The sequence below is a fragment of the Mytilus californianus genome, unplaced genomic scaffold (assembly GCF_021869535.1).
Source record: "Mytilus californianus isolate M0D057914Y unplaced genomic scaffold, xbMytCali1.0.p SCAF_15, whole genome shotgun sequence".
Taxonomy (NCBI): domain Eukaryota; kingdom Metazoa; phylum Mollusca; class Bivalvia; order Mytilida; family Mytilidae; genus Mytilus; species Mytilus californianus.
Genome location: NW_026262637.1, coordinates 26,594,907 through 26,609,740, shown reverse-complemented (window position 1 = coordinate 26,609,740; position 14,834 = coordinate 26,594,907). Strand labels below are relative to the sequence as shown.

At 30.3% G+C, this 14,834-nt stretch overlaps 1 long non-coding RNA gene across 1 annotated transcript; it reads left to right on the top strand.

The window, feature by feature from the left end:
* The first annotated feature begins 561 nt into the window (after window positions 1–561).
* LOC127725774 (uncharacterized) lies at window positions 562–13,293 on the top strand. The gene is made up of 4 exons (XR_007993133.1): window positions 562–646; window positions 8,831–8,992; window positions 11,712–11,896; window positions 13,023–13,293. It is a non-coding gene; the product is annotated as an uncharacterized LOC127725774 (long non-coding RNA).
* Window positions 13,294–14,834: the final 1,541 nt, after the last annotated feature.

The window sequence follows — 14,834 nt, the reverse complement described above, 5'->3', positions numbered from 1 at the left end:
CCAATATATCCTTCGGAAAGTGCCTGTACCAAGTCAGGAATATGACAGTTGTTTTTCACTCGTTACGTTGATTGATAACGTTTGATATTGTTAGTTTTATGGACTTCCCCTTTTGAATTTACCCTTGTGTTCGGTAATTTTGTTAAACTTTTTTACACCTGTACAGTTGTTTATTTAGCAGTGTCAACCGTATTGTGCTTGACGGAAAATGCACAGCTAATATTTTAGAGAAAAAGAGAATCGTGCGTGTTTCAGAACAAATTAATACATTTTTAGTGACAAATCAGATACACATATAAGTATACTTCCTTCTATGTCGAAAATTTACTTACACTTTCAATAAAATCTGTAACAAAACTGTGAAAAGAAAGTTGAATTTCGATATTCCCATACTGATTCAAAACATCTGTCAAAGCGATAAATACCAATTGAAAAAGGATCAAAGCTGTGGTCACATTAATTGAGGAATATACCTAACAATGACGTCACTAACTAATTAGAGACTGACCATATCGTATTAAATATGATGACATTGGCTTATTTTGCTCATAGTTTGCATGTCAATAAATGAATAACCATCATTTGCTTATTTTGTTTTTAGTTTACTTTTTGGGAAGATAGTCAATGTTATGAAGAATTTAAACTGGTAAGAAATATTTTTTTTATTGTTAGTTTTATTATTTATTATTATATCAATATCTATCTACTTCTAAACTATACTGTGTGCATTTGCAAGAACTGCTTGTAAACTCATATTACTTACATGTAATATTGGTTTATACCAGTGAAATCTTAAACTGATTTAATCACAAGATGAACCATTTCGGAGTATTATTCAGTAAGATCTCTAGTAATCTTAAAGCACGAAAGAAACGAATTCTATAAATTCACTGACTATCAGTTTTATTTAAATCATTGGATTGCTTTTTCGTGAAATTGTGTTTACTAAAAGGAAAAAATAAAAAAAGAAAGAATTAATTTCCGTATGAGCTATTATATACTTATTATATTTGATAATCGTTTAAGTAGTGGAATACAATTGAATCTTAGTGCGTCTGTGGCATTGGATAGCTTTAACTCGTTACATTGAAATACTATTTGAAAGATTCGTCTCAACTTTTTTACTTGATCAATAATGTTATGTGGACATGTCTTGTACTTGTTAGTTTGTTGTATATTCACCCAATAATAATATGAATTCATTTAAATTGATAATATTTGTTTGTTTGTAATGTTGTTTTTTTTTTTAATTTAAGGGGGGTCTCTTTTTCGCTTTGATCTTCCTTACAGATGAAATCCCTTTTAACTACACTTTTGCTCCAGCTATTGTAAAAGCGAGGCAAACGATACCAAAGGAATATTCAAACTTATTAGTTGAAAACGAGCTGACAATGTCATGGCAAAAAACGGAAAATACCAAAATACAAACAATAGTATACAAAATACAACTTAGAAAACTGAAGACTGTAACACGAACCCCACCAAAAACTGGTGCTCCAGGAGGATAAGCAGATTCTGCTCCACATGTGGCACTCGTCGTGTTTGCTCATGTAAGTATAAACCCGGTGGTAAATTAAGTCAAATTCGGTAGGTCACATTCGAAGATAAAAGGACGGGATTGTGCTTACGACAATTGGAACATTTCTATCGTTATCTCTGAAACAGATATTCCATAACGGTCAATCAACTCGTGATATTGTCCGGAACATTTTTCGAAAGGTTCGTTTAAATTTTTTTTTTAAAGTTTATTGATAAGCGTTTCTTGTCATCTTATTTAACGGCTTTAGTTTCTGTTTTTTTATTCGTAAATACGTGAGAGTTTGCAAAAATAATCAATGCTCTAAAACTCCGTTCGATTGTTCAGAAGTACCAATTTACCATCCTATAAATCAGTAGGGTCAAAACGTCGGCAAATTGAAACTTCTTCCAGTTATTTCTCAAGTATTCTCTTTCGAAATAACCTTTATCAGGTAAAAATGTATCATTGCAACTTAAGCTAATTCATAGAAACAATTATACTTGAAATAAATTGTGTGATACTTAAAGGTTTTTTTTTACAAAAGCCCAATATTATCATTTATTCACTATATATATATTTAAAAAATCTTTGATTCTTCAAACTTTTGACTCGCAGTGTATCCGATGAAATCTTACAGAAAAACTCTTAATTGGTTGCAATGAAATACCATGATTACCTGGTACAAAAACTCCCTTTTCAATATTAGTATTATTTCAGAGGTTTTCCTATGTGAATTGGATTTTGAATGCAACAGTTTATTTACTTGAAGAAAATGTTGAAAATTGAAATTCACTACTCTGAACGTCCTTTGCTTTCTAAATTATGATTATGGTAAAATGTGTGATGTTCAATTAAATATGGTATTTTTTTTCTCGGAATATGATATAAAAACAACCATCAATGTCTTTTGTTCAGGTAAATATATGGTTTTATCGACTTAGGAAAAACTGATATTCCTTTTTCTAAAGTCAATAAAACACTTGTTTCATATTGTTTCATATGAAGCAATCCGATTGGTTACTTACCCTGGTGTGAATAACAATCCTACCCCAGTTAAACTTTTTACACCCGGGAATAAAACAAATAATATTGAACTACGCACCGCTCCATGTATATGAAATGATACATTTACATTAATTTCCATGATTATAAACAATTCTATATGTAATACTAATATATTTATTTTTATATATACAAACCATTATCTTTTTTTTTCTATGCGCTGTTTTTTTCTTGGGTAGTCAGCAAAAAGACGTAACTTTTTATATTCACGTCTACTAAGATGGCGGCGAAATATTTGCCCGGTATTGCCCGGTATTAAAATTAGTAAAGGAACGCTCCATTAAAAATAAATACGTTATATCAGGGGTGTACGGAATTTTACACAGGTGTTGAAAATTCATCAAGATCTGTATATTTACCGATTGTGTCTTATTCCCAATTGTTAATTTGTTTTATTGTGTGTGGATTCATTGGTATGACAGGTGTTGCATGCATATCATGCTATGCCTACCCTAATGATGTACCCGGTCTTGCTCCTTGTGGAGTTTATTTGATTATCTCAGTTTTGGTTCTTACCTTGATTTGTTTCTGCTCCATGGATTTATGAGATTAGGACATCGGTAAAACTACTGTTGTTTCGAATCCATACAGAGGGTTAATTGTCACTTATATATTACCATTCTTTAAAGTCCAAATGGGATCATTACACAAGATGATAACTTTTGATATTCAAACTACATTTATTTTAATTTACAGAATAGCTAACATAATCATTGAGCAATTTCTGTACACTTAAGTTGCTATTTACCTTGTTACTACATTTTAGCATTTGACATATAGGGCACATTTTTCCTTCAAAAATTAGATAATTAATTTCTAGTGTTCGTTTATTATATATATATAAAAAAAAGAAACATCCCGATATAAATTTTATTTTAAAGTTTAGGAAATTTATAAACCTAAAATGAACTATGACAGTGTGTACGGATATGAATCACATGACATTACTTCAAATTAGATGTCAGCTAAATTGGTTCAGTTAATTGATCCCATACTGATCTAGGATAAACTTTTCGTATAAATCGATAATAGTAACATAATATTTAACCTGTCACTAACCTCGAAATCCATTTCAAAATCATATTATCAATAATAGAACAGGTCATTAATCACATGGCCAGAAGATTTAACAACAAAGTAAAGACTCATCTATGATACCAAGATTATAATTTGTTATGTATACGCCAGATGCTCGTTTCGTCTTCATAAGACTCGAATAAAATAAAGTTGAAAGGCTAAATCCAACACGAAGTTGAAGAGCTTTGCAAGCCTTAGAGTTAGTCAATGGGAAGGTATTTACTATGGAATCCGCATAATAAGTTTTGCCTCGTGCCTTTGATTTCACGATGTATGTCCTTTCCATTCAATAACCAATTCAGCACCAGCTCACAAACCGAGTAATTTTATGATTGATTCTTCTCAATTTTTCTTCACCGACCATTTTTAAGTGTTCCTTAAAGTAGTCGATTAGGAAATTTTAAATTTAAATCCTTACTCTTGAACTTTATTAAATAAACAATACATTTTGTTTGTTCTATGACGTTCAAGAGAATGGATTAAAATTCAAAATTCAAAATGACCTTATATAGATATATACATTGCGGTCATTTTTTTTAAAAGTAAACAGTGCTTTATTCACATATCAGTTGAATTAATTTCTCTTACTCTTTTTCACAGTAGCCACTTCAATACAGTCCAACCAAAAATGTTCACCGAAGAAATGTAAACAATTCTTGTTTTGCTGAAAGTATAATTACTTTGTCATTAGTGACCTGTTATCAACCTTCATTTATTGATTATCTCTTAAATTATACAATAAATAGTTGATAGTTGTATATCTGTATAAGACTATGTTAAGACTATGTTAAGACTTTCGACACAAACAGGCAGGTGATGTTTAATCTGTTTTGCATTTTTGCAAGTTGATAGATGAAGGATTGGTTTCAAAAGAAATGTAAAATAAATTAACACAAACAATCGAACTTAATGCTCCAAGAAGTCTGTATCGTTCCCTTGGATTGTGTAATTTCCTATATGTAGAGTTCAATACGAATCTTCTATGGTATAGCAACGTTATATTTCAGGTAAAGGCAATATATACAATAAATATAATTTAGATTTGGAAAACATAGCTCAAAAAACCCTGAAGATATAGTAATGACTACAGGTGTATCTAATGTCTAGCCCAAGGATGACTCATGAAAGCAAAAAGTTTATTTCCATTGGGTTCTTAATATAATAAAATACAATAAATAATTAATCATTCCATTATACAACAATAAATATTCTCTATGCATCAAAGCTTAAAACACTCGCATTAAAATTAATCTAATGAAATATCAAATATGTATCTGACATTGACCTCAGATTACTCATTTTTTTTTTTTTTTTTTTTTTACTTCGAACTTAAAATCAGCGCAAGTTAAACTCTTGACATTTTGATAAAGTGATTTTTCAAAAATATTGGTGAATATTTTCCCTCGTGTAATGTTATATTCTAGAAGGGACAACATTAATATCACGACAATAACTCTACAAAATAGCACCACTGCAATAAATTCAATATAGAAATAAGAAGATGTGGTATAATTGCCAATGAGACCACTCTCCGCTAGAGAAAAAAATGAAATAGAATTAAACAACTATAGATCACCAGTCGGCCTTCAACAATGAGCAAAGCCAATACCACATAGTAAGCTATTTAATGCCCCGAAATGACAAATGTAAAACATTTCAAACGAGAGAACTAACGGCCTGATTTTTGTACAAAATAATAAACTAAAAACAAATGTTATATAAATCACTGAATTACAGGCTAATATATTCAAGTATACTATAGCATCAGCACGAACAGAAATTATTTGTAGATTTCGAAATATTCTCATTTCGTACTAAAATCGGTAATGACCTCATACGAGCAAAGATATGTATTTCATTTTTTTCAGACGTGTATTATTTTAGTTATAAAAATATAATTTAAACATTGTTTTTTATTCCATACTTTTTAATTGTTTGCTAGAAAACATATTTTGATTTATAAGATTGTCATCAGAACTTATGCTGTAAGTTATTATTGTTTTCTTTCTGTCTTCACTTTTCTGTCTTTTGACATAAATCCATATATATATATTAAATAGATATACCATTCTATACATGCATGCTCATACATATATTTTGTATTATATTGCTATAAATGTTAAATGGAGAAGACTTCATAAGTCTGTTTGACTTGTGTCTTATCCAATTTGTACTTGAACGAATAAAATATGTTTAAACTAAAACTTATGCTGTATGATATTTACTGTATACTTCCTTTTAAGACATTATTAAAACATTCATATTGGTGAATATTGTTCCATGTGCAATACTATATTGAACCAATTTGAGTTGAAAGTGATGTTGGACATTCTTTACCACCATTGCAGTTTCCAAATAGAATAATTAATGTGTACGTCTTTCAATATCTCAAGTATCTTAGTGTGGAGGTCAGATTTTTGTTTTGATTTAATGTCCATACCTATCACATATCTCATACCTGAATTGTATATCCTTCCAAAAAAGAAAACTTGTATTTTAGGAATATATCTGTCGTAAGAAATGTTCACATATTTTTATTTAATTAAGATCAAATGTAAGATTGTCAAGTTTGTGAAAATTTTGAAGGATTTCAGTTTGACAAATAAGTTTTTTTCATTATTATGTCATTAGCAAAATGGTACTGTTTTGGCTTCAGTAACGGTAGTTTTTGTACTAATAACTCAATACTATATATTTCTCAAAACTACGTTTTTTAAACAAAACTCCAAAATGTCATGTTTAAAGTAAAAATAATTTTACATGAATTACAACATAAATTTTAAAATTCAAATTGTATGCTTCTTTGGAGTCGGAATACATTTGACTTCAAACAATCTTTAACTTTGGCAGAGATCTAGGAGATGGTTAAGTTATAAAGCAAATTTTAGTATAATCCATATACTGTTCAAATGTTGTCAGTCTTAAAGTGGATTCACAATGGAGAAGCTTGTCTAGAGAGTAAACTTTGGTGCTGGTTACGTTTCCTGTTTCAAACACCAGTTTGTCTGTTTTTCGGGGGAGAAAAAAGGGGAAACAAAGAATGAGAACATTCGTGTTAGGATGGGTCACTAAGATCATTCCTTAACTGATGAAGATAAGACCAGAATAGTGCTTCGGACGCATACAATTTATATATAAAGTGTCTTTTAGCATGGATTGCGTGCAAAATCATACGCGTATCAGCTACTGCAGCATGGTTTCTTTAAGGGTCAAAACGCTCTATCACACTACAATTTCTAAGTAGGTTTTTCAACAACCAGAAGGAGATGTTTTCTAAGCAACAATGTTTTTTTCATTATCACCATTTAATTGTCAAATACAAACATCAAACGTGTGACAGCAGTACTGATACGAATTTTCGTACTCCAATGTTACTGATTTCCTTTTGTGTGTAGCAAATACGTTGTGAACCAAACAAAACGATACAGTGCTTGAAGACGGATGACAAAATATCTATCGTCATCGTAATCTGCAACGGTTAAAATATTCTTATTGCGATCATTTGATTCTAATATCCAGTCCTTCGTAAATATTTTTTGGCATCAAAATATAAAATTCTAGTTTTCTTGAGCGTGTCCAAAAGCCCGATTATTGAGTGACAGGGCATCATCAACATATCTGAAAGTGAAATTAAAGAACTTTACAAAATGCTTTTTCTTTTTGTCATTGAGAAGCTTCTGTATGAATTCTGCTGTTAATGAGGACAAAACTAGTTGGCCAGTTGGGGTACACAATAAGTACTCATTGGAATACCGCTGTCTGAAACATCAATCCACCAACGATAAAAAAAAATCCAGCATTTCCATGATATAATCAATGTATTTTTTGTTGGAATCAGTGTGGTTCTCTCACTCATTTAGTTATTTCATGGACTAAAACAACGATTCAGGAAATGTTCGAACTTTTCACTGATTTTGCATTCATACGATAATACGCTTTAATTGAGTGCCTAAAAAAAACCCGAAGTATTTTGTACTCCATAGGCAACAATACTGATTTTTTTTTAAATGTGCTTCTTTTTATAATTAAAAAAACCCAGGACAATACAGTAAAGCGTGATATTAGTACTTTATTATTCTTTTTTAGAAATTGAAGTCAAATGGTGGCATGGCAATCTTCTTAGTAAGCTCGTTTATAGATCCATGTGTTTCAAAATCTATATTGTAAATGTCCAAACTAAAGCTATTCATAAGTAAATAAAAGATTATATCATACTACAATCACAGCTCTCCAAAGATGTTTTTCTTTTCATGAGTAGGGTACACGAAGGCCAACATAATGCCATGCAAATAAAATACTACTTGCTTTCCCTAAATATTGACCGTTTGGTTTGATAATATACAAAATGTGTTGCAAGGGGAGTGACAAAGATCTTTGTTTAACTTGCAATATTTTACCATTGGGATTCTTAATAGATATCTTCATAATCTATAATAACTACCATTTGAAAGTTAATCATTAACAAGTACAAAGATGTTTTAAATGTTTATGGCACCAATAGGTACTAAAGTGCAGTTATATGGACAAGAACATGTAGTGTGTGCCTAATTTAAAAAAAAAGATATGCTTTTAAACAGTTATAACTTGAAAAGTTTACAGAATAGAAGCCGATGAAAAACATAATTGCAATTTTGAAATATCTACATGGCTAGAATTAAAAGAGCGGCGAAAGATACAACATTCAAACTCATTAGTGGAAAATAAACTGACAACGGCATGGCAAACATAAAGAAAAAAAACCAAAAAGACAAACAACAGTACAAAAAACACAACATAGAAAACTAAAGACTGAGCAACACGAATCCCACCGAATACCGGGGGGCGATCTCAGGTGCTCCGGAAGAGTAAGCAGATCCTGCTCCACTAAAATTCAGTCTAAGAAATTTAAACATATACATTCAAATAAACATTTGAAAAAGGTGGATTGCAAAACTACCTAAATACTCTATTTGTAAGGTCCACTTTTAGTGGGAAATGTGATCAGACGAATTTCAAACGACAGGCGAATAATAGAATAAACATACGTATATTTTAGTTTAGACAATTTCTAGCCTTTTGCTATATGGGGACACTAAAATCAAAATTGATTCGCCTTCTTTGACTTTTTCACTGCAATATCTAACTGCGATTTTATAGATCACTTAACTAATTTTTTATTTCTTTATTTTGCAGGATTTTAAAAAATGCAAAATTTTCCTATTTTTATGGTTATTTTATCAATACCAGCATTTACGAATAGTCAAAGTGGAGACCATTTATGTGGAAGTGAATTAACACTTATGTTAGAATTAGTATGTGGAGGACAATACTTTGGCAGTGCTAGTCATTCAAAACGTAAGTTCATGTCAACATCGATATACTAATTCTATGGGTCAGTATCTTGCTGATCACTTTTGGGTTATAAGTTCTTATGATCGTTCGACTGCATTTTCTGAAGTTCGAATTGAGGTATAATTGATTAAACAATATATGATCAATTGTGTTGTCAAGAGGCATTTGTGCGTTCAGGCATTTTAACCACCAGTTTTTGTCAAACATGATTCAAATACTGACCCTTTGTACTAGACGTACGTAATCCAGTATCTAAAGATCAAAGATCGCGATGACATGTCGCTAGTGAGTTGAGATACAGATACATCGTATTGGTCTACCAATACGTGATGGTGACCGCTGTCGATTTCAGTCGTTTTTCCTTATAACTCTGTTTGAGAAGTTTTTGAATAAGGAGCACAATCCTTTTAATTTCCAATCTGTGCACAACTATATATCATTGTGTTAGCCACTTATTTTCATGGAAACATTCTATAGCAATAACAAACTATAAACATTATGTTAAGAGCTGTTGATCTTCTAAAATTGATCGCCATCAAAACATAGATAATTTACAAAACTATAAAAAATACCGTTCGTGCTGTATACTTAATTATTATGTTCACCGATTTCCAAAAAAATGCTAAATGTTATAATAAGGCAATGTTATATGATATCCAATGATACAACTATGCACCAAATGACGTAGATGTTAGCAACTTTAGGTCACCTTACGGCCTTCTACAATCACAAAACATAAATCGTATGAGCTATAAAAGACGTAATGAAATGTAAAACAATCCAAACGAGAAAACCTTTTGACCTTTATCCAATATCTACGAGTACTAGTACTCGCAGATACTGAAAGCTAGTTCAAAGTCAATTAAAACTAATACATATATAATGTTTCCCGGACTAAATTATTAATCAGTACACATCTTCAGGGCAATCTTATATAAAGACGTCAAAAACAGTCTCATAAAACATGAACTTTTGCAATGACAAAATATAAGAATCGACAGGACGTAGGACTATAAATTATAAATGTTCATAATTGGTATATCAATACATAATTAAGGCCATTTAGATTTTAAAAATCTACAAAAAAAGTTATTAAAAATATAAATTTCCAAAAATGTGATTGCCGAATTTGCCAGAATGTTTTGTCAATGAATAAAAGAGTCGCCTTTTTCGTGTTTTTAGTAAATGTGAGAATTTATAGGTCAAATGTATATCAAAATCAAAGTTTAAATATAAGATAACCGCCAATAATGAAACATAATAGCATACAGTGGTACAAACTGTAGTCCGCTTGAGTTCTAGAAATCTTAAAAAGTTAATTATCAAAAATGTGATTCTTTTAAAATGCATTTAGGTTTGTTGTTTAAAAATATAATATAGTATGTTCATGTATTCAGGTAGCATATGTATTCTGGCAATTGATTTCAGATTTCTTGCTGAAGTAATTTAACAGTTTCAAATTTAATCTAATGTTAAGATTGTAATAACAAGGTAAATAAAAGGTTACGGAGTAAATGAATTGAGCATGACAGCAACTGGTCTAGGTTTTATTTTTTACAATTCTACATAACTTGATTTAAAAGTGAAAGTAGATCACCTTGGTCCATATTTACTATAGGGACCTAATGGCCAATCTCTAAATTTATTTTTAATTCATTGAAAAAATTGAAAACAAAATCTTGCAAAAAAGTTCGTAAAATGATAAGAAAATAATTTGAATTCAGCTACCACATTTAAGAAATTTGATTTTTAACAATTTATTTTTGAAGATTTATATATAGAACTTAAATTGACTTTTGAATATGTGCTAGTGAAGCGCTTTGGTGCATCAGTTAAGCTCTCAAAAGCTTATTTTACCTTGTACCACAGAAAGTATACCTGTCATTAAGGACAATGAAAATATTTTTAATAAAAAATAAGATAGATTTAAAAATCACAAAGCTAGACAAACAATATATGTTATAATTTTATATGTAATATAATGATTGTAGTCGTGCATTTTTAAAAGTGGCTGGGAATTAAAAAATCATGTTGTGGTTTACATTTAGGGGCGTTTTCAAATATTGCTGTGGAATGAAAATAAAAATAATAATTTGATGAGTCCGAAGCCCTTTTCTGGGCTTAACTTCATCAGCAAAACACTAACTCAAAAAGTCGTAAATCAAGGATGTATAGGTTTTGAATACGTGAAAAGATCTATGACCATAAGTGACATAGAAGTGATAGCAAAATCTATATTCGGTCAACTTTGCCTAAGGTCATAGGAACCTTATTTTACAAATAATTTCCAAGATGATCGAGGGAGAATTTAAGAAAGGTTTGTTATAAAGCAGGTCAGTACATAAGGACAAATACCTCGGGGACTAGCAGTCAACCAGTAGCTGTATCGACCCAGAAAAATGAAAATAATGATAAACTTGTTGCGTGCAATACTTTTCATTTAACTTTGGCTTACAAACGACAAATGTATTTAGGTGCTTAAGGGTTTCAATGCATAAGTATACGCTGGCTTAAGGTTAATTATAAAACATAATCGCCTGAAAATTTATTAAACAAATAATTTCTACTTCTACTAGGAATGATTTGAACATTTCTAAAATATGATATTTGGGGAGGGAAAATTTGTGTTTTTCAAATAAAATGGAAAATATTATATCCCTTTTAATTATATTCCATTGTCTCGATCGTGATAATGAAAATGTTATATCGTACTGTTTTTCAGGTTCGTCGCTCCTTTTTTCTATAAATGGCAATAAAATGAAATCATCTGAGACTCAAAAAGCAGAATTAAAATCTATTAATTTACAGAAACGAGCTGGTGTAGTAGATGAGTGTTGTGTCAGCAGTTGCACATTTGAAACTTTACAGTCTTATTGTCTTCATCCTCAATCAGAGACACAGAACAGTGTAAGTTTTCATTTTCTTTTCGAAAGCTGGTTTAATGCCCTTGTACACTATCAAAGTTTTTCATCACAAACCATTTTAAAGTGTTGTATGACAATATTTTACATATGGAACTTTTACAAAGTAAGTTGTGTACACAATCAAAACTTTTGACCCAATAATTCATATGAAACTAAGATACTGCGACTCTTAGGAAAGATTAACATACCTTAGAGAAATGGTTTCTCGTGTAAAATGAATTCAGATGAAACTGGCCTAACGTCTTTATCAGTTCACCAGGTATCTTATGCCCAGTTATATTTCTGGCCATTCTACTCCTACATAATTCGTTTACGCTGATGCATAACAGAAATAAAACAATTAGAGGTTCGGTTAAACCATCCCTTATTCAATTTTACTTGTTCTAGTTCTTTAAATGATCTCAAATTCTGATAAAATTATTTGAATCGATTTAACGTATAATTGAGAGCTTGCGTGTAAATTTATTAATTTATCTTTTGATGAATGTGAAATTAGAAATAAAAAAAAATCAAATCCAAATGTTAGTAATAAAGCATAAATTAAAATATTTTGTTGAAATATTGATAACTAAGTTTACGGACAAATCTTCCAGAAATTAATTGAAGGATAATGACAACAGAGGGCTTGTGGTTTTTTTTTATCAAGGTGCGTAGCTTTTATAAAACATATAATTTATTTATTTTCAAACTGCATATAAACTTTAACAAAATGTATAGAGAGTTAAAACAGCAAGTATAATAATAATAATTCATTTCTTAATCGTCATTCAAATGATAAAAATAATATCACAATACTGTACTCTTTATTTTAAATCACTCACAGTGTGAAACAAGTCTTCTCATGAGAGTCTAGACTTTTCAGGATTCATTGGCCTAGATCTAACAAATAAGAAGATGAATATGTAACACAATTGTATCATATCTCTATGCCGACGAAAACATTGAAGTGTCCTTTAAAAGATCGACGAAAGTTTTGTTAATTCTTTTTAGTCAATTATAGACTTTAGAAAAAGGATTTTTTACTGAACATATTGGCGAAATATCATAGTTGAGAAATATTCTAATCATAAAACAATTGAAATATTTTAGAATTTGTTTCCCTTTTTCAGAAAGAAGAACAAAAAGAAACAGACAGAATATCAACAACAACTACGCCCGCTGTATCTACAACCTCTTCTTTATTAATGATTCCAGACACAACAACACAACGGATAAGGTCACGACAGAGATCCCGATGGTTTTTTCTTTATGCTTTAGGACGCAACCCAACTCGTCAGCCTCATTATCCTTACTAACTTGCAACTTACTTTGTCGCAAAATATATGTGACTTTTATATTGTGGTTATTGTTTTTTGTTAATATTATAAATGTAGACGCCAATGATTGTAGCGTGTATTTTTATTGAGATATTTTGTTTGCGAGTTTGAAAAAAAAAGTTTCAATGACGTTGGGTAATATGGATCTATGTCATAACTACTAAATTCACATTATAATAGTATTTTATAGGTTTTGAGCAAGCAATGAAATGGGGGATAGTTTCCTAAATGGGTAACTTTCCCAGCAATGATAAAACAATCTACATTTAATCAAATGCAGTATTAAAAAAAGTATAACTTACAAGTTACAAGTCTGTGAAAACTCATCAAAGATACCAGGCTTATAATTTTCTATGCTAGACGTGCGTTTTCTTCTGGATAAAACTCATCAGTCACGCTCGAAAAAATGCAAGTTAAAGATTATTGAAAACCTAAAATTCCGAGAAGGTGTGCGAAATACGACCAAGGCTATTTATGTCTAAAGTGTTTGAAATAATTTTACATTTATTAAATAGAAAAATTTAAAGAGACCATTAACATACCAGGACTCTATGTCAACAAAAATTACTGACTACTAGGCTGGTGGTACCAGTTATGAAAACTGCTCAATAAATTAAAAAAACATTCAATACTACATTTGTTTTGACTGAAAATCTGTATGGCACTTTAGAGAAAATATTGCACTTCGTTATTTTGATTGTGCCATATTAAGTAAAAATTCTCAATCAAAATCGATAGAATTTCAACCATACTAAGAAAAATCAGTTTTATAAACATTTTATATATTAATGTCATGACATTTAAATTCAGAATCATATTACATTAAAGTCTAAAATTTAAGAATTAGTGTTTAAGATTGCATTGCATTAGAGAGAACTTAATGAGCGACGAAACGAACAAAAGCGTCAATTAACATATCATACGAAATAGGAGCATTCAATTCATTATGCATGTGATGTCATAATGAGGATTTGTTCTACTAGAGAAACGATGAAACGAACGAAAGTGTAAATCTATCTCTCATATGAAAAGAAGCATTACATCAATTGTGCATGCTACGTAAACAATAAACGTTTAATTAAAAAAAAGAAAAATGTTCATGTAAAGTATAAATCTTATTTTGTTGATTCTTACATATTATTGTTTTTTACCTGCGTTCGTGTTTTGTGAGTGCAATTATATTTTGCAATTAACTCGTGCAGGAAAGGAGATGTTGTATTTCTTACATTTGATATCCATGATGTCATTTAGAAACCTTTCTCGGGACTGATTTCATTGAATTATTAACAATTAGTTGGACAACCATGTCATTGAACCTATTTTGAACACAGTTTTTTAATGGCTAACGCTCCATTTTCAATCATGTATATGTAAGTTTTGGTAATTAGCTGAATGAAATGAAACTATGACCAACGATAAATGATTTTACCACAGGAGGTCCAATCTTTCTTAGTTCATAACAATCACATAAAAGAGAGGCGAAAAATACCTAAGAAAAATCCAAACTCATAAGTCGAAATAAACTGACGATACCATGACAAAAAACGAAAAAGATCAAAAGACAAACGACAGTATACAAAACACAACATAGAAAGACTGATCAAC